Source organism: Molossus molossus, unplaced genomic scaffold, assembly GCF_014108415.1.
Source record: "Molossus molossus isolate mMolMol1 unplaced genomic scaffold, mMolMol1.p scaffold_m16_p_11, whole genome shotgun sequence".
NCBI classification, from domain to species: Eukaryota; Metazoa; Chordata; class Mammalia; order Chiroptera; family Molossidae; genus Molossus; species Molossus molossus.
This window is the reverse complement of record NW_023425346.1, coordinates 68,510,282-68,532,047: the sequence shown is the minus strand read 5'-3', so window position 1 is coordinate 68,532,047 and position 21,766 is coordinate 68,510,282. Positions and strand designations below refer to the sequence as shown.

At 39.2% G+C, this 21,766-nt stretch overlaps 1 long non-coding RNA gene across 1 annotated transcript in view; it reads left to right on the top strand.

The window, feature by feature from the left end:
* The first annotated feature begins 3,132 nt into the window (after positions 1-3,132).
* LOC118625471 overlaps positions 3,133-21,766 on the top strand; it is a 45,201-nt gene continuing 26,567 nt past the window's right edge. Inside the window, exons 1-2 of the long non-coding RNA XR_004958680.1 lie at positions 3,133-3,389; positions 18,090-18,412. This is a non-coding gene — a long non-coding RNA (uncharacterized LOC118625471). The remainder of the gene's footprint in view (positions 3,390-18,089; positions 18,413-21,766) is intronic.

Genomic DNA, 21,766 nt, shown 5'->3' with positions numbered 1-21,766 from the left:
GCAGCACAGCACAGTGACAGGAACATAGGTTTAAACCAAAGCCTAATAGTAATGTCAACTTTGTCAAATTATATAATTTCCTCCTCTATAAAGGGAATACTACTACTGCCTATCTTGCAGGGTTTTGTGAAGCCCTAATACAATACAAATACGTGTCTAAAAGAATGTCTAGTTCAATGAAATTTATTATTATGCTTTGATTTTATGTAGTTAAACTTCTGAAGATACCAGAATTTGACACTGTTAATCTATAAAAATGGTAATTATATGTAATTTAACCTGATATTATTAACAAAACTAGGTATTATTAAAACCTAATTACTAAGATGTCTAAGATTCTGAAATTTAAGTTTAGGATCTGATATTTAAAATTTTTTTTTTATTTCTCAAGATTTCTTATTGCTTAATAATAATAATAATAATAATAATAATAATACAAAAGTATAGCATGATGAATGAAAGCCAAGAAGTTTTCTTTTTGGTTTCATGAAATTCCAAATGATCAAGTTGAGTTACGATCTTGAGAAGCCTTTCAAAATGATATTGCTCACGCTGAACTACAGAAGCACGAAATTGCTGGATTAGATAGGATTCCAAAACCCACGTACCTGGAAGCCCATGTCACAAATGTATGGGCGGGGGGAGCATGCATGGGTAGAAAAGTAATTATATCTTTGGTACCCCAGGCATATGCTCTAACAATTAAAGCAGAAATTAGGCAGTCAGGTTAACTGAGACTGTCCTTGTCAACTTGCTCTCTGGAAGTAGCTGGGAACAAGGGAGCGATGAGAGGATGTTTCTGTAGACCAGAGAATTTCTGCAAGTTGTGGCATAGTTTTACCAAGTGTTGGAGCTACAGCATTTGTACTCCATCCTGGTTTAGAACTGTGATTTTCTGTTGTAAGTACTTCCTGCTACTGAAATCACGCGAGTGCACTTGAGGCACATGCATAGGTATTTTCAGGCGATCTATTTCCTGACATAAATAAGCGTTTGGTACTTTAATTATAACTCATCAAGAAAGACTATCAATTTACCTGTCTGTTGATCAGAATTTCTAAGTTACGAAGGCAAAAAAAAAATTGTGAATGCCAGCAGTACTTAAAAGAAATAACGATAATTTACTTATGCAAGAAAATTATAGAGTATACATACTAAGTTATGGTAGGTAGTGCTCTAGTAAACCAAATGGATACATCAGTTATATGATTATTCTAACCTACATTTCTAACCACTCATATTAAAACAAACAAATTAAAACAATCCCACTACCTCAATCTTTGCACACACAAAAAATATAAATAGTAAAAAAATAAAATAAAATAATCCCTTCACCTGTAAAAGGGACTAATAATAACTAATAGCTTATGGCTTAAATAATAATTTAAACTATATTCTATTACTTTAGCAGAGATATCACTGTTGATTCTTTTACACATGGTTTGACAAAAGGAAAATGGGTTTGTTTTTACATGACAAATACTTAGGCACAGGTCTGCAAACTAGAAGGAGTTTCTGTCCCAGCAGAGCTGAGCAGATAAAGCCTGCAACAATTTTTTTAAATGACCCCATAAATCAAAGCAAAGATTAGGATGAAGTTCTGTGAGTCAACATCAGGATCATAGCCTAGGTCTAGGAGACGGGGAAATACTGGGAAACCAAAACCAGTACAGTCGTCATTCTAGAAACACGGTAGATGGTTCAAGTCAGGAGTCACATAAGTAACTAAAAGAGCCAAGGTCCAAACCACAAAGCAGAAGTGATGAGGATAACACCACTGGACTCTAATCCCCACGCTGGGAATGGAAGCCAGGCAAAGGTGTCTAGTCACAGAACCCAAAGGGCAGGTGCTGAGACAACAGAGCTTGGTTATGTTTCCTGCCCTTCTAAAAAGGCAGCTGAAGACAATGTCTGTGCCTCACTGGCATGGTCAGATTAGAGGCAAGTGTGGGCTGAGTGAGAGTTTGTCCTGTCCAGCAAGATCAAGAGACATTCAGATTCCCTAGAGGTCATTGTAATGGAACGTGAGGATATTGACAAGTCAGGGGAAATCAGACAGACTGAACTCTCTAGAACTAACGTGTGTTGGCCTGGTGATGTTTTCTGTCTGATTTTCCTATTTCAGGATAGGAGGTAGAATCAGAAATTTGAATTGTTATGTATGGCAGGTGCTGACTTCTTCTTTTAAATAACATTTCCTATATCATGTCTAGTCAGTGGCATTAAGGGCTGGAATCCAGTGGTCTCCTCAGAGAAAGAGTGTTGGGCCTGTTCATTCTCTTTATTCAAACCAACTGGAGAAAAACCTTGGAAAGGAAAAAGTGGTTTAATTGGGTAGTTTGTCATTTTTAAAAACATAAACCATTTTCATATTATGCTAAGAAACATTTGCTTTCCTCGGCCCCTCCCACTTCATGATGTTCCATTCCAGTCCTTAGCATCTGCAGAGTGTGAAGGAGGGTCTGAGAGGCATCACTCGCCCGCTGTCCCGCTGGGATGCCAGCAAACATGCCCCAGCGCTCCGGGCAGTGGGCTTCCAACAGATCCCCAAGTGCAGCGGTTCTCAACCTGTGGGTCGCGGCCCCTTTAGGGGTCAAACGACCCTTTCACAGGGGTCACCTACGACCATTGGAAGACACATATTTCTGATGGTCTCAGGAACAGAGACACCGCTCCGTCTCCAGGCGGGTCCGCCCACATGCAGATAGGCCCACATACAACATGAGGAACCGTATTGAAGGGTCTCAGCATTAGGAAGGTTGAGAACCACTGCCCAAGTGGAACGTTAACACATTTTCCCCAAGTGATATTATTAAGCTGATGATTTTCTCTGACAGGAAGCTTTTTTCCTGATACTGTCTGAAGTTTCCTTTTCCTAATTCCTTCTAACTGCTCACTCCCAGGGTTATCTCTTTGTGCAATGGAAAACAATACCCGGCCTCTCATCACTTTCTATTTTTAGGCCTGGTTTTGTCAGTCTATATAGTGCGATGGTTTATATTTAGCTCCTCTTAAGTTTCTCCCATTAGTCATTCAAACTCGTCATTCGCTTAGTCATTTTTGTTTGTTGGTTGGTTGGTTTTCAGTTTATGATTCTTGGCTTAAGAATAAAAACAGCGATTCCAGGAACAGCTCATAGGGTGGAGTCGGAGACTTTAACTTTAGTCTATAGACTGATTTTACATATTCCTTAGAACTAATCTAATTTTTCAATAACCCACATCTCCTTTGTGTAATTAGTTTTGAGTTTCTTTTATCAACAATACCTTCCTATCTTGAAGAATAGTTTCTATGATACGTCGTTATCCCTAGAACATGCCTGGCATATTGTTGGAAACCAAGACACACGTGATAAGTGGGTGAATAAATAAAAGTCTTAAACGTTGCTGGTAAGAATGATTTCTAAGTTATTTTCTTCTGGATTTATAAGATGTTTCTCTTTTTATTCAATTTAGATGTGTTGTCACTTAGACTATTACAGTAAAATTGCATCCTATAGAAACATGTACATATATGTTTTTGCGTAAAATTTGTTGAACCACGTGCCTTAAAGTGATTCTTGCCACGAGATTTCTGGCTTGGTAAGTAACTTCAAAATCATCTAGTCTGATTTCAACATTTAATAGTCGTGAAGCCTGACACTTCGAATAATAGATTTCTCAGATTATAGGAAATGTGACATAAAAGTTTTATAGTATAATTTTCTCTTGTGTTCACATTTTATTCTTTGTGCTGGAAGATGACATCATGTCATGTGTTATGGTCAACTCTTTCATATCGCTCAAGCGAACATTTCTTTTTTCATTCTTTTTTTTTGTTTTACATTTAAAAATGTAGCTGCTGTTTAAAGGGCTAATCTCCAACTGTGACTCAAATTCTGCAAATTGTAGGTTCTCTGGCAACCCACCGCTGATTCCTGCGATTCCCAGCGTTCTGAACCTTGTAATTCTAGGAAGTTGACCTCTTAGAGTTCTGAGACCCATTATGGGTCAATACACAGCATCCATCTGAGGTTCTTACTGTGGTCTCTTTTCTGCATATCGCAATTTTCCTTGGTGTAATTGCCTTTTTGCTTCTACATGGAATTTTGAGGTTGGTCACTTGGTGGCGCTGTAGTTAATAGCTTGATTTTCTTGTGCATTTTCCCCATTGCCTTTTTAGCTTTTGTTTTTAAAATGCAGCGACGTGAATTATGTGAATCTTTTAAATTCTGCTTCAGGAATAATGATTTAATGGATCTTGACTTCTAGATTAATTTTAAACATTAAAAACATTGTAGAAACAGAGTCTTGCTAATAATGATCGTTATCGTAATGTCTTGAGGCATAATCATTTACCAACATTAACCAAGTGATTAAAATCCATCACGAGTTTAATTTGAAAAGATTTAAGTTCCATTGTGGTAAATAGCAAATGATGTTAGCTTCATCTTTGCAAGGCCAACATTTATCATTATATGACTTTGTACTTCCACTACTTGTAGAAATGCACTCTTGTGAACACAGGCAATAATATGCCTATTGTTGACTAAGCTCGTGGCTTTCCCTATATTAGCGCTGAATTGGGCCATATGGTGAACCATGTACAGACAATCGTCACTCTTTTATGGTCCTGCTATTTGATAATTTATTATTTCACAAGGCAAGGGACCTTAACAGATGTTAACATTAATTACCATGGTCAGTAAAACCTCTAGGGATGGGGAAGTGGTCTAGTTTTATGACTCGTGTCTATTAAAACTAGATATGATATTTATAATGATGAGGCACTTTTGATGTAATATTTTCATAACTTTTCAATCATGCCTATAAAGTGTCTAGTCTAACATTTAGCAATAAATGTCTAGAACTATTCTGTCTCCACTGACTCACAAAAAAGTAAATTAGCCCTAAATTTTTTTCCACAAAGAACCATCCTGTGAACTTTACATTTGCTCACCTCTTCATTATTTACTTTGATGAATCATGAAAAATGTCTTGACCTTGAAGGGTACATACTCAGCAGATACCCCACAAGGATACTCATCTTATTTCCAAACTCCTTAAGAAAGATAGAAGGGGGGAAAATCCACAACAAACAACAACCCAAAGACAAACAAACAAACTTGGGAACCGTGCAAGGAAAAAACCCGTATTTCTTCATGGGTACTGTTTCATTTACAGAAGTTTTCTCCAAAGGAAGCAACCACATAAATATCTCTCACTGATTGATATTAGAAGTTAGCCATCCACAGGCTTACTGATGAATTTTATCTTTATGTCTCTATTAGCTGTTTCCTCCTCAAAACAGGTCAACATGGTTATTCCCATTTTTCAAAGAGCCAGAGACCCGAAATGGAGAATTAACATGCCCAAGATTGTTTAGTGAGTGGGTAGAAGGCATGTTGATTGGCCGACAAAATGCTAATGAGGAAAGTAAATACTTGTGCTCTAATCAATTTCTTTCAACTGTTTTAAAACTCATTCTTTAGAATGCTAGTCTAGGAGTGTGCCAAGTTGGATAGATAAGGAGTTTTAAAAATTCCCCTAGGAAAGTCAGATGATTAAAAATTCTTACACAGAATCTGCTATAATATTTTAATGAAAGAAAAATTTTTAGTCTAATTACAAGCTCTGGTTAGTGTCACTGAGTTGAAGCTATTCGTTCACGCATTTATTTAAAATGGTTGCGGAGCGCCCTGGCCAGTTTGGCTCAGCGGTTAGAGCGTCGGCCTGCGGTCCGGAGAGACCCGGGTTCGGTTCCCGCTAAGGGCATGTACTTCGGTTGCAGTTTGAACCCGGCCCTGGTTGGTCGTGCGGGTGGCAGCCACTCGATGTGTCCCTTCACGTCGATGTTTCTCACTCTCTCTCCTTTCCTCTCTCTCCCTCCTACTCTATCTGTACAAAAAATGGAAAAATATCCTTGGGTGAGGATAAAAAAAAAATAAAATAAAATGGTTGCGGAGCACATACTCTATCCAAGATGCTGGTGTTAGCGTGGCCGGGGTGAACCCTGGAATGATGCATGGTACTACAACCTCCCCGCAGCGCCCACAAATACCATGTTACATGCTTAATATAACATGTCTTTTAGTAAAGAGTAAAGACAAAATGTGAAATTTTAGAATGGAAGCAACATAAGAGGGAATTTAGATGAGGAAACGGCATATCAGAAAAAGTAAAATTACTTATTCAAGAATTCACATCTAGACTGTGGCGATGAGAAGTCCAGGTCGAGTTTTGTGGAGTTCACCTTCCCGAAGACCTGTGAACCATTTTCTTTCTATGTACAAAAGAGAAACCTAAATTCCCAACCTATACATACCAAGTATATGCGAAGCTGGATTATCTGTATCCGAGGTTTGACGCAGTAGAATGCGATAGTGATTTACGTGCATTCACGTTCCTCTCAGTACAAACGATCCAGTGGAATTTTATGGGACTTAAAGATATGAAAATGGTGCTCCCTGGGTTTTATGGAACTTCAACAATGACTCTAATGCTTTTATGCGCTGAAATTGTTTTCTTTTCAAGTACAGAAAGGGGAAACAACACATCATTCTACAAGAATTAATGGCTATAAATTTGTCCTGTGGTTACAGATTTATTAATCCTAATAAAACATTTTTTAAAGGGCTTTGGTTGTTGCTGCTGTTGTTTGAAAACTCCTTGCTCTACTTATTCAGCACCACCACACTTGAAGCTTTGTAAAACCTTTCTTTGCTAAGGCGTTTGTAATAATTATACTGATATTTTTTAATAATTAAAAGATTTAAAAATAATTAAAATATTGTATGATGGTGGCAGGAAAACGGTACTAAGACAAAATTCAAAGCCCGTGGAGAAAAATGGAGGGTGGTGACGCACAGAGAGGGGTCCAGCTGCTGGTCCATTAAAGCTTTCGCGTAACGCTCTGACCACTTATCTGCTCAATTTCCTGCTAGCCAGACATGATCACATCAATTTCCTTTACAAGCAACTATTACGCAATTACAACTTGCAGGGGGAGCAAAGTCATTTTGGACTTTGAACACACCAGGACCACGAGTTAATTGAGACCCTCCAATGGGAAGGAAAAACAGCACCTGCTGTGTTTGAAAAGCTGCACTGTGAGGAGTGTGGAGCACGCCACACTATGGAAGGTACCTCCCCAAACCCTCAGGAATCTCAGAAATCAAACCGTGTGTTTGTTTGTTTTTGTTTTGTTTTGTGTTGGTATTTCACAGAGAGAAATTTTTCCAAGGGAAGGAAATTTAAGAATTTTTAAAAATCCCTAAACAACAAAAAAAAAATAGACCAGCCCTTAGCTTTATGGCCAGACTGCTTCCCTCAGCTAGGGGTAACAATTCCACTGCTCTGGGAACGCAATCGGTTTTCTTTTAAGATTCATTGCATTTCTTGATCACTTGTTACCTCTCTAGAGAAATTACTACTGAAGTGTGCCTGGACTAGAATGTCATATAATCGGATTCACATGCTCTCTTCTGCAGTTTGCTTCCTTCACTCTGAATTGTTTCTAGGTCTGCCTATGCAGACACACGAGGTGTGGGTCCTCCCTGTGCACCGTGGTAGAGTTTCCATTGTGTGACTCTAGTAAAACTTATTTTTCTATTCTATGATATACGTATATTTCAGTTGTTTTCAGCATTTTGTTGTTGTGGGCAAAAGTTCTTTGTAGATTCTTGTCCATGTTTCCAGATGCATGTGTACAATAGTTTTTAAGTCATAGACCTAAAAATGAAATTGTTGGGCCAGAAGGTATTTCTCCCAAAATCATTGTACAAATTACTCATTCATGAGCAATGGGAGAGCTCTGTTGCTCTAAACTTGCCAAGACTTGATATTTTCCAAGTTTAAAAAATTTTGGCAAACTGAAGAGTAAAATATGGCATTTCCTTGTGGTTTTAATTTGCATGTCTTTGATTTTCTAACAAAGTTACTTATTTGTGATTTTGCCCACTTTCCTACTGCATTCTTATTCTTTTTCTATTGATTAAAGATTTTATGTAAATATTCTAGATTCTGGGCCTCTGTTGGTTAGATGTTTGTAAACGTTTTCTGCCAGTTTGTGACTTGAATTTTCCTTTTTTAATCGTATGTATTATGAATAGATGTTTTAATACCAATATGGTCAAAAGTATTCCTCAGCTCCTTTATAAATTGTACTTGTTCTCTCTTGTTTGAAAAATATTTTCTTATTTGGAATTTTAAAATAATTCCAATTTTTTTAAGTTCTAAAGTTTTCACTTTCACTTCTAAGTCCTTCATTCATTTGGAATGAATTTTTCGGTATGATGTAACAAAGGGGCCTATTTTAAAATAGTTATCCATATGGATAACTAATTGTCCCACAACGTTGTGTATTTTTGACATTCAGGGAATCATCTACAGGATAAGAGATGAAAAGAAATGTGATTTGTAGAAACCGAACTCTTTCAATGCTAGGCAAATCTAGGAGTAGGAGAAGCTGGAAAACATCGACGACTGCATCCTTTCCCTGCTCACCTGCATCGCCAACTTAATCACATAGTAGATGTCCTTACATGTGTGAGTCTGTTTCTTAGTATTCTAAACTGTTGTACCCAATTACACGAAAAATAGTAAAAACCTACTATATGACAGGTAGCATTCTGAACTCTGGAGACAGCCAGGAACAAGAAGAAATACCTGCCTTTGTGTCGTTTGCACCATGGTGGGCAGACAGATGATAAAAAGATACACAAGTAAAATCTGTGATATGTCAAAAGGCTTTATGTTGCTATGGAGAAACTGAAAGAGAGAAGAGGACTAGCAGAGCGGTGGGAAGAGCAGACACTGTTCTAGGTAGGAGTCTTGGCTACCAAGAGGGTGTCTGAGCAGAGAACTGAAAGGTGAGGTGAGGGTATGAGCCGTATTGATAGTCATTATACCAATAATGTACCATTAGCTGTTTGTCTACTTGTCCATTCTTGTGTGAATTCCTGTCTGAGTTTCTGTGGCTTTGTAATAAATCCTAATGTTCAGCCTGAGTCTTTCTGTCTGTGAGTTCTTCTTCCACAGAGCTTCATCTGTTCTTGACTGTCCATTTACTCTCCCAATTAAACATCAGCATCAATGTGTCAAGTTCAATGACAAAACAAAGAAAAAAACTTGTTTGAATGTTAATGGTATTCACATTGAATCTACAGATTAATTTAGGAAAAAAGGGTATCTTTCTACCACTGAGTATCCCTAACCAGGGATATGATACATCTTTCTATTTATTTAGCTCTTATTTCATCTTCAATTGATTTTATATGAAGGTCTTTTTTCTATGAAGGTCTTGTATATCTTTTTCTTAGATTTACTCTTAGGTAATTTATAATTTTTTGTTTCTATTCTAAGTGGTACAATTTTTTTTGTAGGAAAATATGCATAATATAAAATTTATCATTGTAACCATATTTAAGTGTACAACTCAGTGGCATTAAACATACTCACAGCCATTTCTACAACTATTCATCATCCCTAAGGGAACTCTGCGCTCATTAAATAACAACACATGATTTCCTTCCTCCTCACAGCCCTGGTAACCTCTATTATATTCTCTGTCTCTTGAAGCTGCATATTCTAGGTTCTTTGTATAGGTGAAATTATATCATGTTTGTCCTTTTGTGTCTGACTTGTTTCACTTAGGATAATGTTTTAAAGTTTATCTATGTTGTGACATTCTATCAGAATTTTATTCTTTTTTACGGCTTGGTAATATTCCATTGTATGATATACTAATTTTTTTATCTATTCATCCATTGATGGACATTTAGGTTATTTTCATCTTTTGGTTATTGTACATAATGCTACTATGAACATTAATCCAACTTTTTTGAGTTCTGGTTTTCAGTTCTTTTGGGTATATATCTAGGAGTGGAAATGCTGTATCATATGGTGATTTTATATTTAATTTTTTAAAAACCACTAAATTTTTTCCCACAGTGACTGAACTATTTTACATTTCTACTATTAATGCCAGGGTGTTCCAATTTTTTCACATTTTCACCAACACTTGTTATATTCCATTTTTTAAAATGATAGCCATCCTAATAGGTATTAAATGGTATCTTATTGTGGTTTTGCTTTATATTTCCCTAATGACTAATGATGTTGAGCATTTTCTCATGTGCTTATTGGCTATTTTAATATCTTCTTTGGAGAAATGGATATTCTAGTTCTATAAAATGTGGTTGTTCGGTTTTTTGGTTTTGGATTATATATAGTTCTTTATATATTTTGTATGTTCATCCTTTATCAGATATATGATTTGAAAACTTTTTCTCCTATTCTATGGATTGTCTTTTCACTCTCTTCATAATGTCCTTTGATGCACATTTAAAAAATTTTGATGAAGGATAATTTATGTTTTCTTTTGTTGACTATGCTTCTGTGATTGTATCCAAGAGATCATTGATAACCCAGTGTCATCAAGATCTCTCTCCTGTATTCTTGTAAAAGTTTTTGTTTTAGCTCTCACATTTAGATCTTTAATCCATTTTGAGTTAACTTTCATATATGGTGTAAGGTATAAATGGGATATATTTTTAAAGAAAGCATTTTCTCACTGTTGCCATATGTAAGAACAAAATGGCATTTTCACATATAATAGACACATAGAGTAGTTCAAAATCATAAGTGTACAGCTCAACAAGTGTTCACAAAGTGAATATATCTGTAATCAACACGCAGATGAAGAAACAGGCTATTTATCAAGCACCCTAGATGTCCTTGTGCCCTCTTCCAATCACCCACCGTAAGAATAACCGATATCCTGTTCTGTTGTTTTCTTTTAAATTTGATAAATGTATACATTTGAAATGATTCCAATATCCTGATTTCTAATACCACACATTATTTTGTTTGTTTTTGAAACTAAAAAATAAATAAATAAATAAATAAATAAATAAATAAATAAATAAAGGAATCATCTTATGCACACTCTTTTCTTTTCTTTCTTTCTTTTTTTAAAAATCTTTATTGTTGGATGTAAAATGTACTACAGATGTTCCACATTTTTCCCCCATTGACCCCCTCCTCCCCACTCCTGCCCCCCTCCCACCTTTTCCCACACTATTGTCTGTGTCCATTGGTTATGCATATAAGTTCTTTGGTTTATTTCTCCGCCCCCCCCCCCCCACCAACCCCTTTCCCTTTGAGGTTTGTCAGTCTAGCAATGAATTTGTGCTTCTTAATCCCTTCACCTTTTTCACCCATTCCCCCAACCCCCCTCCCAACTGGCAACCAACAAAATGTTTTCTGTATCTATGAGAATGTTTCTGTTCTACCTGTTCATTTTGTTTGTAGATTCCATTGTTGATAGATATGTATTCATTGCCATTTTGTTTGTTCATACATTTCATCTTTTTCTTCAAAAAGACCCTTCATCATTTCATATAATAACGGTTTGGTAGTGATGAACTCCTTTAACTTTTTCTTGTCTGGGAAAGTTTTTGTATGTCCATCGATTCTAAATGACAGCTTTGCAGGATACAGTAATTTTGGTTGTAGGTTCTTGCTTTTCATCACTCTGAATATTTCTTGCCACTCCCTTCTGGCCTGCAAAGTTTCTTTTGAGAAATCAGCTGACAGCCTTATGGGAACTCCCTTGTAGGTAACTAGCTGCCTTTCTCTTGCTGCTTTTAAGATTCTCTCTTTGTCTTGACCTTTTGCATTTTGATGATGATGTGTCTTGGTGTGGGCCTCTTGGGGTTCATCTTGTTTGGGACGCTCTGTGCTTCCTGGACTTGTATGTCTGTTTCCTTCACCAAGTTAGGAAAGTTTTCTGCCATTATTGTCTCAAACAGGTTTTCGATTTCTTGTTCTCGCTCTCCTTCTGGCACCCCAAGATGCGAATGTTGGCACGCTTGAAGTTGTCCCAGAGGCTCCTTACACTATCCTCATTTTTCTGGATTCTTTTTTCTTTTTGCTGTTCTGATTGGGCATTTTTTGCTTCCTTATATTCCAAATCGATGGTTTGCTCCTTGGATTTACATACTCTATTATTGAAGCTGTGTAAATTATTCTTTATTTCAATTAATGCCTCCTTCAATTCTAACTGTGTATCCATGATTTCTAACTGGTCCTTTCTTATGCTCTTGAGGCCCTCCCTAAGTTCACTGAGGTTCTCACTAAGTTCACTGAGCATCCTTATAAGCAGTATTTTGAACTCAGTATCTGTTAGGTTGCTTATCTCCATTTTGCTTAGTTCTTTTATTGGGGTTTTGTTCTGTTCTTTCATTTGGGACCTGTTTCTTTGTCTCCTCGTTTTGGCTGCCTCCCTGTGTTTGTTTCTGTGTATTACTTAATGAGAGGTATGGGGCTCGCTGAGACCAGATGCTGCTCGTTTGAAAGAATTTAGGAAAAACCTGAAGCAGGATCCAAGACAGGACAATCCTATGGTTAAGCAAGTGGCAATAGCTTGGGTGGGCTTGAAAGTTGGGTGGGGCGGGGCCTCAGGGAGTCAGCAGGGCGGGGCTACCAGTGTGAGCCAGGTTGCTGGAGTCCCAGATATGGAGACTGTCTGCTGCCCCAGGGAAGGGCTCACCAAAGGAATAAAGGCCTCTGACAGCACCTTTGTCCTGGAGAAAGCCTCCTCTCCAGCCCTCGCTCCAGTGCCAAAGAGCTCAGTTCTTCCCTGTATGTCTCTGGCGCCCCTCGAGCTGCCTCCCCTCCGAGCTTAGAGGGAGAGAGTCCGATAAGTCCGTGCGCGGGCCCTTTAAGGAGCTGCCTGGGGCTCCAGCCGCGTCAGCCTCCCTGAGCCTCAGTTCCCGCTGGTTTTTCCAGCCAGAAGTTATGGGGATTCTCTTCCTGGCACTGGAACCCTGAACGGGGCACCTGGTGTGGGACGGGGACCCCTCAGTCCTCAGGAAGGACCTTCCCAGCCGCGGGAGCCTCCTGATTTTTATCCGCCACACGTGGGTGTGGGACCAGCCCGTCCCCTCCGCCCCTCCTACCAGTCTGGATGTGGCTGCTGCTTTAATTCCGTAGCTGTAGGACTTCATTCAGCTTGATTTCAGGCGGTTTTGAATGATGGTTGTTTTATAGTTTAGTTGTAACTTTGATGTTGTTGTGGGAGGACGTGATACCGCGTTTACCTACCCGCCATCTTGACCGGAAGTCCACACTCTTTTCAATCTGACATTTTTTTCTGTTCAAAATGTTTGTGAGTCATCCAAATTGTTGCTTTCAATTGTAGTTTATTCCTCATTATTGTACAATATGTTTTGTATGAATATACCACAGTTTACATACCCATTTTACTGTTGCTAGGCATTTAGGTGGTCCAGTTTAGAGCTATCCAAATAGTGCTGTGATGAACATTTACATACATTTCCTTTAGTGAACATATATATATATACTCATTTCTATAGGTTCTGTGGAATAACTGGTCATACGTTATATGTGTGATCAGCATTGGTATATAGAGCTAGACATTTTTCAAAAGGATTTGCCTGGCACACAGTTTTAGAAGAATAAAAATCATAACTCTCTAATGACAATTTCAGGTTCTGTAACAAGTATTTGGAGGTGGGTGGGGATGTGGCATATTTTGGAACAAGGAAACTTTCTACTCAACCTCAGCCATACCTGTTTATAGAGTCAGCCATGATAAAAAAAACTCTGTCATCGTTTGTTATTGTTGTTATTGTAGGTGGCAAATTATTGAGAAGCAGGTGAACTAGAGAGAAATGGTAAGATCTTTATGAAAACTCACAATTAGCTCTATAACTTTGGTGAGTTATTTTGATGTTAAAGGAAGTAAACTATGCATACCAAACAGAAAGTCAGATTTTTAAGACATCCAGTTCTTTCAAGGCCAAGAAAATCTATATAGGAACAACAACAAAAAAAAGACAGGAAAAAAAGACTTCATGGACTGGTCCTTGTCTACGGCTCTACCTTCTCTGTCTTGCTACTACCCTGGTGCCCTCTACACGCCTCCTGTTCTGAACTACTTTCATTTCCGACAAAGTCACCGTGTGTCTTTTGCTTCTATGCTTTTGTACAGACTGTTCTGCCTCAGCCTGGAATGCACTCCTGCCCTCTTCCTCCTTCACCAAACTTGAACTTACTGCCCAGCCATGGGTTAGGCCTCATCTCCTTCCGGACGACATTCCTAAGGGAGGTGCCTATTCTCTCTGCCCCTGGGTCCCCTCCTCTGGTCGTATTTCAGTTCACGCTGTAACTGCCTGTCTACTTGTACACTCCCCAGCTATAAACTAACATCTTGAGGGCAAGGACTGTGTATTCTTTATAATAGTACAGTGACATCTGTTGGATAAGTGAATTTTAAAAGTCTTTGGATATGTTACACACCCTGGGTATCAGTGTGATGACTGCCCATTGCCACGTTAAGAAGAGTTGTCCTGAATTCTGGGGCCCTACATACTCGTTGTTCTTGGGAGTCGCACCATTTCTGTGCTGGTCTCCCTGGCATCTCTGAAATTGCTGCTCCTTAGAGCTTTTGGTATTTCCTGCCAACTTCTGGTTAAATTATTACAGACTGCCTCACCCTGTGTTCAGAAATCGAAGGGTCAAAAGAAGAAGAAATTCTTGTAGACAGAAATGTGTGTTTCTGGAAATCTCCCTACCTGTCTGAGACTCTGAAATGTATTTTAGACCGATGTGCAGAACAGAAGGCCTGCTTCTGAATTAGGGAACCTTTCATGGGCTATGTGTTCTTCTTATACTATACTGCTGATGAGGAGGAGACTAGCCCAGGTTTCAATCTGTGCATCGTAGAATGAATAGGATACAAGAGCTTTCTTTTTTTCATGTGGTAGAATTTGAAGCATCATTCCTTGGCATTTTTACTTTATATAAAAGCAATATTCTCTTCCCCCAAAGATGCAGTCACATTTTTGCTTCTCTTTGCAAGGTTTTAGTATAATTTGAGCAGTTTTCTCCCCAATCATAGCTAGAAAATGCCTTTTCTGGTTTCTTTATCACTACTGCAATGCTTTCCTCTGCTGGAATGTTGCAACTTTGCTTTCTTATCCTCACTAGAGTGTGTGATTCGGTGGAACTGTATCAGCAATGACATCACCACCACATTCACTTTGGTGGTTGACATTAGGTTATCAATGGAAGCATTGTGAAAACCCCTACAGGGTCAAGACCCATTTGGTTCAGAGGGTTTGTGAATTCTCAAAGGCCATGCTTCACAGGCTGTGAAGAGAACCTCAAATATTATGTTCTTAAGTTCAGTACTGCTATTAAACACTTCAGTTCACTTCTCCTTGGGGTTTGGATTGAGAAAGAATAGATACAAAAACAAAGACAAATGACAGAATACATTCTCTTTAATGATGTGTTACATCAGATAAAATTATCTGAGAACTAATTGTTCTCAATCTTGGCAACCCACTGAGTTCCAAGAAGACCTATCGAAATGATAGGAACAGCACAGCCCTGGAAGTATTGGTAGCTGCTTTTGACACACAGGAATGTATTTGTTTTGTGTACAGCTCTCCAAGGGTAGGATGGACATAACACCTCCAGCCAAGGCTATCTCCAGACACTGACCAGGGATCATTATTCTAAAAAGCTGCAGAGGTACATCTTAGTCTCAACCTGGACAAATCAGTCACTTTGTATCTTTATCAAATCTGTGTTCAGAGATTTTCACCATGGTTTTGTAAAATACCAGATGATGGTTCTAATTATGGGCAGATAAGGAATTACCTAAGATGAAGGCTGACTTCTTCAAGTCCTCTTACTCTGAAATATCTCCCCGTCATCGTCTGCTGAAGAGGGCCTGGAATTCCCAGGCTTTGAGACTTTGATTCAGGTTAAAATATAGTCTACAAAAGATTCCCACAAGAGGTCCCCACTAAAGCCTTTTGATAGAAAGGAGAAGGCATCGGGTGTAGCCCTATCCCATCAAACTCATTAACAATAAACACATACAAATGTATTGGTTTGGGTTCTGGGTTTGGTTTGGCTTGGTTTAAATATTGTGTGGGATTTACTGGAAACACTAGTGTCATCTCAGAACCAGGGAAGATGATATGTAACAAACTGGTAAAATTTAGTTCTTCCACTGCCTAGAGACTGGTCCCACTTCTTAGGGTAGCACGAACACCAAAGACACAATCCGGAAGCAGTGTGGCCCCGCAGAACAGAACCCTTGGGTCAGCGAGCAGGTGAGGACACAGGTGTTGGGAAGGTAGTTTAGAAGGCAATTGAAATCATACTATAATAGTTTGGGGAAAAGAATCCGAAAAGAGACAGCACAATCCCTAGGCTGGGTTGTGGGACGTCAGGCAAGACGCTCAGTTTGTCTTCTTTGTATTGTTGCTGAAATGGCTTCCACGTCCCACCAACTTTAAGGCGAAGCTTATGATCACTTTAGTATGTTGCATGTTGTGTGATCGGGGAAACAATGAACCTCATCATTTTTCTGATGATGTTTTTTGTTGGATCCACTGCCCCAGGCACTTGAAAAGCCCATGTTTTACTTTAGAATTTAGGCTCTGATCAAACATCTATTAAAATTACAGCTATCTTTAAAACATCTGTTTTTCCCTAGCTCTCAACTTTTACCCAAACGTATCGATCAGCCCAAACGTACCTGAACGCTGGTTTGGCTCAGCGGTTAGAGCATCGGCCCACGGACCAGAGTCCCAGGTACAGTTCCCACTAAGGGCACGTACCTCGGTTGCAGTTTGTCCCCGGCCCCGATTGGGGTTTGTGGGTGGCAGCTAGTTGATGTGTCTCTCTCACATTGATGTTTCTCTCTCTTTCTCCCCCCTCTCTCCCTCCTGCTCTATCTGAAAGTAAATGCAAAAATGTCCTCTGGTGAGGATAAAAATATATATATATATATAAATAAATAAATATATATATATATACACACATATATATATGTGTGTGTGTATATATATATATATATATATATCGATCAAATGTGTAAGCCAGGAACAAAAGTGTGATGTGGGTCGTACCCCTGAATTCATATGTTCAGTTTATGAGCCTATGAAGTAGGTGGCTGGAACTCTCCAAAGCCTTAACATATTCTGAGGCTGGACTTACACTTTTGTATAGGCTTCTGAGGCAGGAAAATGTGGAGGCAAAGACGGGGTGTTGCCATTCTGAGCCTGTTATCTTGCTTGGCCTCCTTGTCAGGTACAGCACCAATCTGCTGGCCGTGGTGTGGCTCATGCCTCGTTTGCAGGGGGTGCTTTTTCCTGGGGGGGGGGGGGCGATCCTTCTTTATGGGCACAAGTAATAAATCTTGTTTTCTATTAGATTTTGTTTGAATCTTTATAAAAAGGGATTTTACAGTAGTCTCAGTTAAATACATATAAGGAAAAAAGAAACCACATCCACCTCTATGACTCCTAAAACATAAGAAGTATCTATTGAACTCACGATTTTGCTTCTTTCAAATAAACATAGTCACAACGGTATCCTAGCTCTTTGGAGAAAAGCCACCAAATAAATCTAATAAAAGCTTAAAGTTCTTACTTTTAATCCATGGTTTGTAAAGGAGCTTTACATGTTTTTGATGGTCTGTTTATTCTGCACTTTCAAATCAAATTTCCCTGACCAAAAGGAAAAAAAAAATCCAATACAACTACGGTTAGTTCATTCTGAAAAAAAAGCCAGAAATTCAAATAAAACATTTGTGGTTAAAAGAATACATGTCAAATTTGATACTTACAAAGGGGGAAATCACAATTAATAAACAGAAATTTCTGAGATCTAATAAAAATACACACCATGTAAAATAGCAACCAAATTTAGTAATCTGTTTAATTCCCAATGTAGCTTTTCTGTGTGTCCAGGAACATATTTTTGGGTGTAGCTGGGCAGTGGGAAGACAGTGGAGGCAGAAGACCAGGACCTCATCCAGCTCCCTAAATACCAATTCGAGCGTTTTTCTTTAAGCCTATAAATGAGAAGTGCTCGTTTTTAAAGCGATGATGAAAGAACAAAAGGCGCTGTGAGACCCTCCTCTGGCCTGGGGTGCTTGAATGCATGTGTGTAGAAGAGAAAAAATTCACTGGGGTTCACATGCGAAGATGTATTTACCTGTGGGTGTGTCGGCTACGAAACTGCCTTAGATTCCTGACTTGGGTGTACACTGTCCTTTTGCAGCCATCCCTACATCACAGAATGAAGACTTTTCTTGCGAGGATGTGGCCCAACAGCTACCAGTCGTGACTCTCAGAGACAGGAAGTGGAGCATGAGCCACTTCGGCTGACGAGGCAGGTCGAACGCCTTCTACAGAGTAATGCTGACAGTCCCTTGGATTGCACACGTCAGCCTTTCTGCTCTAACCTCTCATCATCCTAGCTGATGTCACATTTGCACTCGAGACTCCGGACTCACAGCATTGCATGTTTCCAGAGATGCAAGAAATGAGAAATTCCAAGCTCCCTGTATTCCCAGAGCTAATACTATGGCTCTGAAAAAAAAGGTAATTTATAATTTGACCCTGAGAACAGAATGGAGGTTGGTCAATGAGGTTAATTTAATATGACCCACTAGTTGTAGTGTATCTAATCCCTTCTTCCATGATCTTCAAGTCCAGTCTATCAATGTGCAGGGAACTCTGCTGCCTAAGTTTGCATCATACCTCTTTTAGTCTTAGTCAGCCTAGCCCCTAGCCCCTTCAGGCACTGAGAAGACTCATTCATTCTCAAATTCCAGGACAGGAAGAACAAGCCTTTTTTTTTTTTTAATCCTCAGCAGAGGACATTTTTCCATCCAGCTTCAGAAAGAGTGTGAGGGGGGAGAGAGAGAGAAACGTGGACGTGAGAGAGACACATGGACTGGTTGCCTCCTGCACGACCTGACTAGGGCTGGGGATGAACCGCAACCGAGGTACGTGCCCTTGACCAGAATCGAACCTGTGGCTCTTTGGTCTGTGGTCTGACGCTCTAACCACTGAGCCAAACCGGCCAGGGCTGCACAAGTCTATTTTAATCAGGTATTATTATCCTTCATTATTTCAGAGACTTTGATAATCTCACCTTTAAGTTCATAAATGTATTCCAAACAGCCCCCCTGAAAGCCCCTGATTCCCCCAGAGCTGAGCTAACCCCTCTTGGGCTTCTCTCTGGCCCTGCGTCAGCCCAGAGCACCATATCGATGACAGTTTAATAGGTCAAATCAGCTGAATGGATGCAAAATATGAAATGCTTAGCTTTCTTCAAAAACTTTATAGGTATGGCTACTCAGAAGGGGGCGGCTGACAGTAGAATGGAAGGAAAGGGAAGGTATAAATGCGGAGAGAGGAAGGAGAAACTTGGAGAGCTGGGTGGGACAGGAGCAAGGACTCGGATCTGGAGACAGTGGTAAGCAGGAAGCCAAAAACCCGGGAAGTGGGGAGATGGAGGACCAAGTGAAAGACGAGAAAAAGCACAGACCACGTTTTCAGTCATTCTTCTCTCAAGGGCTGAGTTGTCTCACAGAGTTTCATTGCTGTCCCATCTCAGCCGAGTTCAGACATATTTGTCCCCAAAATGCATCCTAGAACTTCCTGGGTGAAGAGACCGCCAACCCTCATCATGACAGCCTCTTGCTCTGAGCTTCAGTGGAGTTTTAATGACAGTTGAGGGCGTGTGTGCTGTGTGTGTGTCCACATTTTTAACAATTTGTGGGCTATACAATAGAATGATGGGAACCATCAGATTCTCCCACAAAATGCCCTCCGACGATAGATGTGCTACACTGGGTTTGGATTATAATAGCCACTGCTCCCCTGTTCACAAAGATGATCTTATTTCATCTCAGACCCTGAGGAAGATGCACCGTTTTATAGACTTCCATTCTACAGATCAGGAAGCCCAGGCTTAGAGAAATTGTATAATTTCTCCCAGCCAGTAAGTGCTAGAGCCAGATTTCTGTGTTTTAAATTGCAAACTTGATAAAGAGTATGTATTTGTCTAATTTCTAAGCCCTGGTACAGCATAAAGAATGAAGGCAAAGTCAACAAATGCTTGACAGTTTTGTAATCAAGTTGGCCATCTTTTCATTATTAGAAATGGGTTTGGAGTCTTTTTAATTATGCAGTGATCATGTCTCTCCTGACACCAACATTAACATCTTAATGAAACCAGTGGGTTTACTGACCCTTCTCAAGCAGAGTCTGCACCGTCTTCTACAAGTCACCGGAGAATAAAAAGAGCACTATCATCTCTAACAAGGACCTTTGTATAAAAGGGCCAATTGAGACCCATACTTATAGATCTCTTTCATTGAATCCCTCCTTTTTATAACATCCTTAATGTCATCATCTAAGGACAATCGAAAACCCCATTCTTTTCTTGCTCTTCTTCATGAAGCCCAGCTGGGCAGAGTACTCCCATTGAATTCAAGAGAGGCTTAATGCTTGGATCATTCTAAAGGGTTAGATTATAAACTGACCACGATTCAGTAAAAAGAAAGGATTCAAATTTTTTTTTTTTTTTTTAACCTTTTATTTTTTTTTTCTTTTTTATTTATTTATTTATTTATTTTTTTTTTTTTCTGTTTATAGGATTCAAATCTTAATTGGAAAAGTCTGCTGCATTCTCTCACACTTGAACTTGTACCCAGCACTTGTATGTAGAAAAAAAAAAAAAAATCCAGAATGGTAATAGTGTGATCAATTTTTGCAAAGGAAGAACATTTAAAACTGCCCAAATATTTTTCTCTCAACAAACGTACATTAAAGTGCCCTGTGAGGGCATTATACTAAGTGAAACAAACCAGACAGAGAACTACCGAGCAGAATTGAGACAGACTCGTAGACAGAGAGCAGGCAGACGGCTCTGGTGGGCCAGGGGGAGGGAGGGAGGGAGGGACTGAGCAAAGAGAGAGAAAAAGAGAGAGAACGCATGGACATGGACAAAAGTGTGGTGATTGTGGGGGTGAAGGTGGAGGGGTGGAGGGGTGGAGGTGGAAGAGGGCTAAGAGGGGATAAATGGTGATGGAAAAAATAAAATAAAACATACATTTATTTATTTATTTATTTATTTATTTATTTATTTATTTTTTATCCTCACCCGAGGACATTTTTCCATTTTTTGTTCAGGTAGAGTAGGAGGGGGAGAGAGGAACAGAGAGAGAGAGAAACATCGACGTGAAGGGACACATCGAGTGGCTGCCACCCGCACGACTGACCAGAGCCGGGGACAAACTGCAACCGAGGTACATGCCCTTAGCGGGAACCGAACCCGGGTCTCTCCGGACCGCAGGCCGACACTCTAACCGCTGAGCCAAACCAGCCAGGGCAAAATAAAACATACATTTAAAAAGAGATACAAATGATCTGAGGATCTAAATAGAACATGGTAACTAGAGTTGACAGTGCTGTGTTGTATAATCAAAATTTGCTAAGAGAGTAGAACTTAAACGTTCTTACAAACACACACACACAAATAAATATGCGGAGTGAAGGCTGTGTTAATTAACTAGATGGTGGGAAGCGCTTCACGTTGTAATTGTGTATTAAGTCACCACGATGTGCACTTTAAATATCTTACAATTTTATTTGTCAGCTATACCTCAGTAAAGCTGGAAAAAAAGATAAAATGCCACTATGTTAATGTTAAACTTTCTGGTTCTGAACTGTATCATAGTATCTCTGTTGCTAGATTAAACATTTCAAAATAACAATACCTTTTACTGAAATCTTAGCCTAAAGTGGACATAAACTTGCATTTTAACTTTTTTGTATGTCTGGTCTCTGCTGAAACTGGTCGTTAAATTTCTTAGTCTCTCATTAGCTTTAATTTTGCTCATGTTTATCAAGCATTTTCTACAGGCCAGAGTCATACATGCTTCT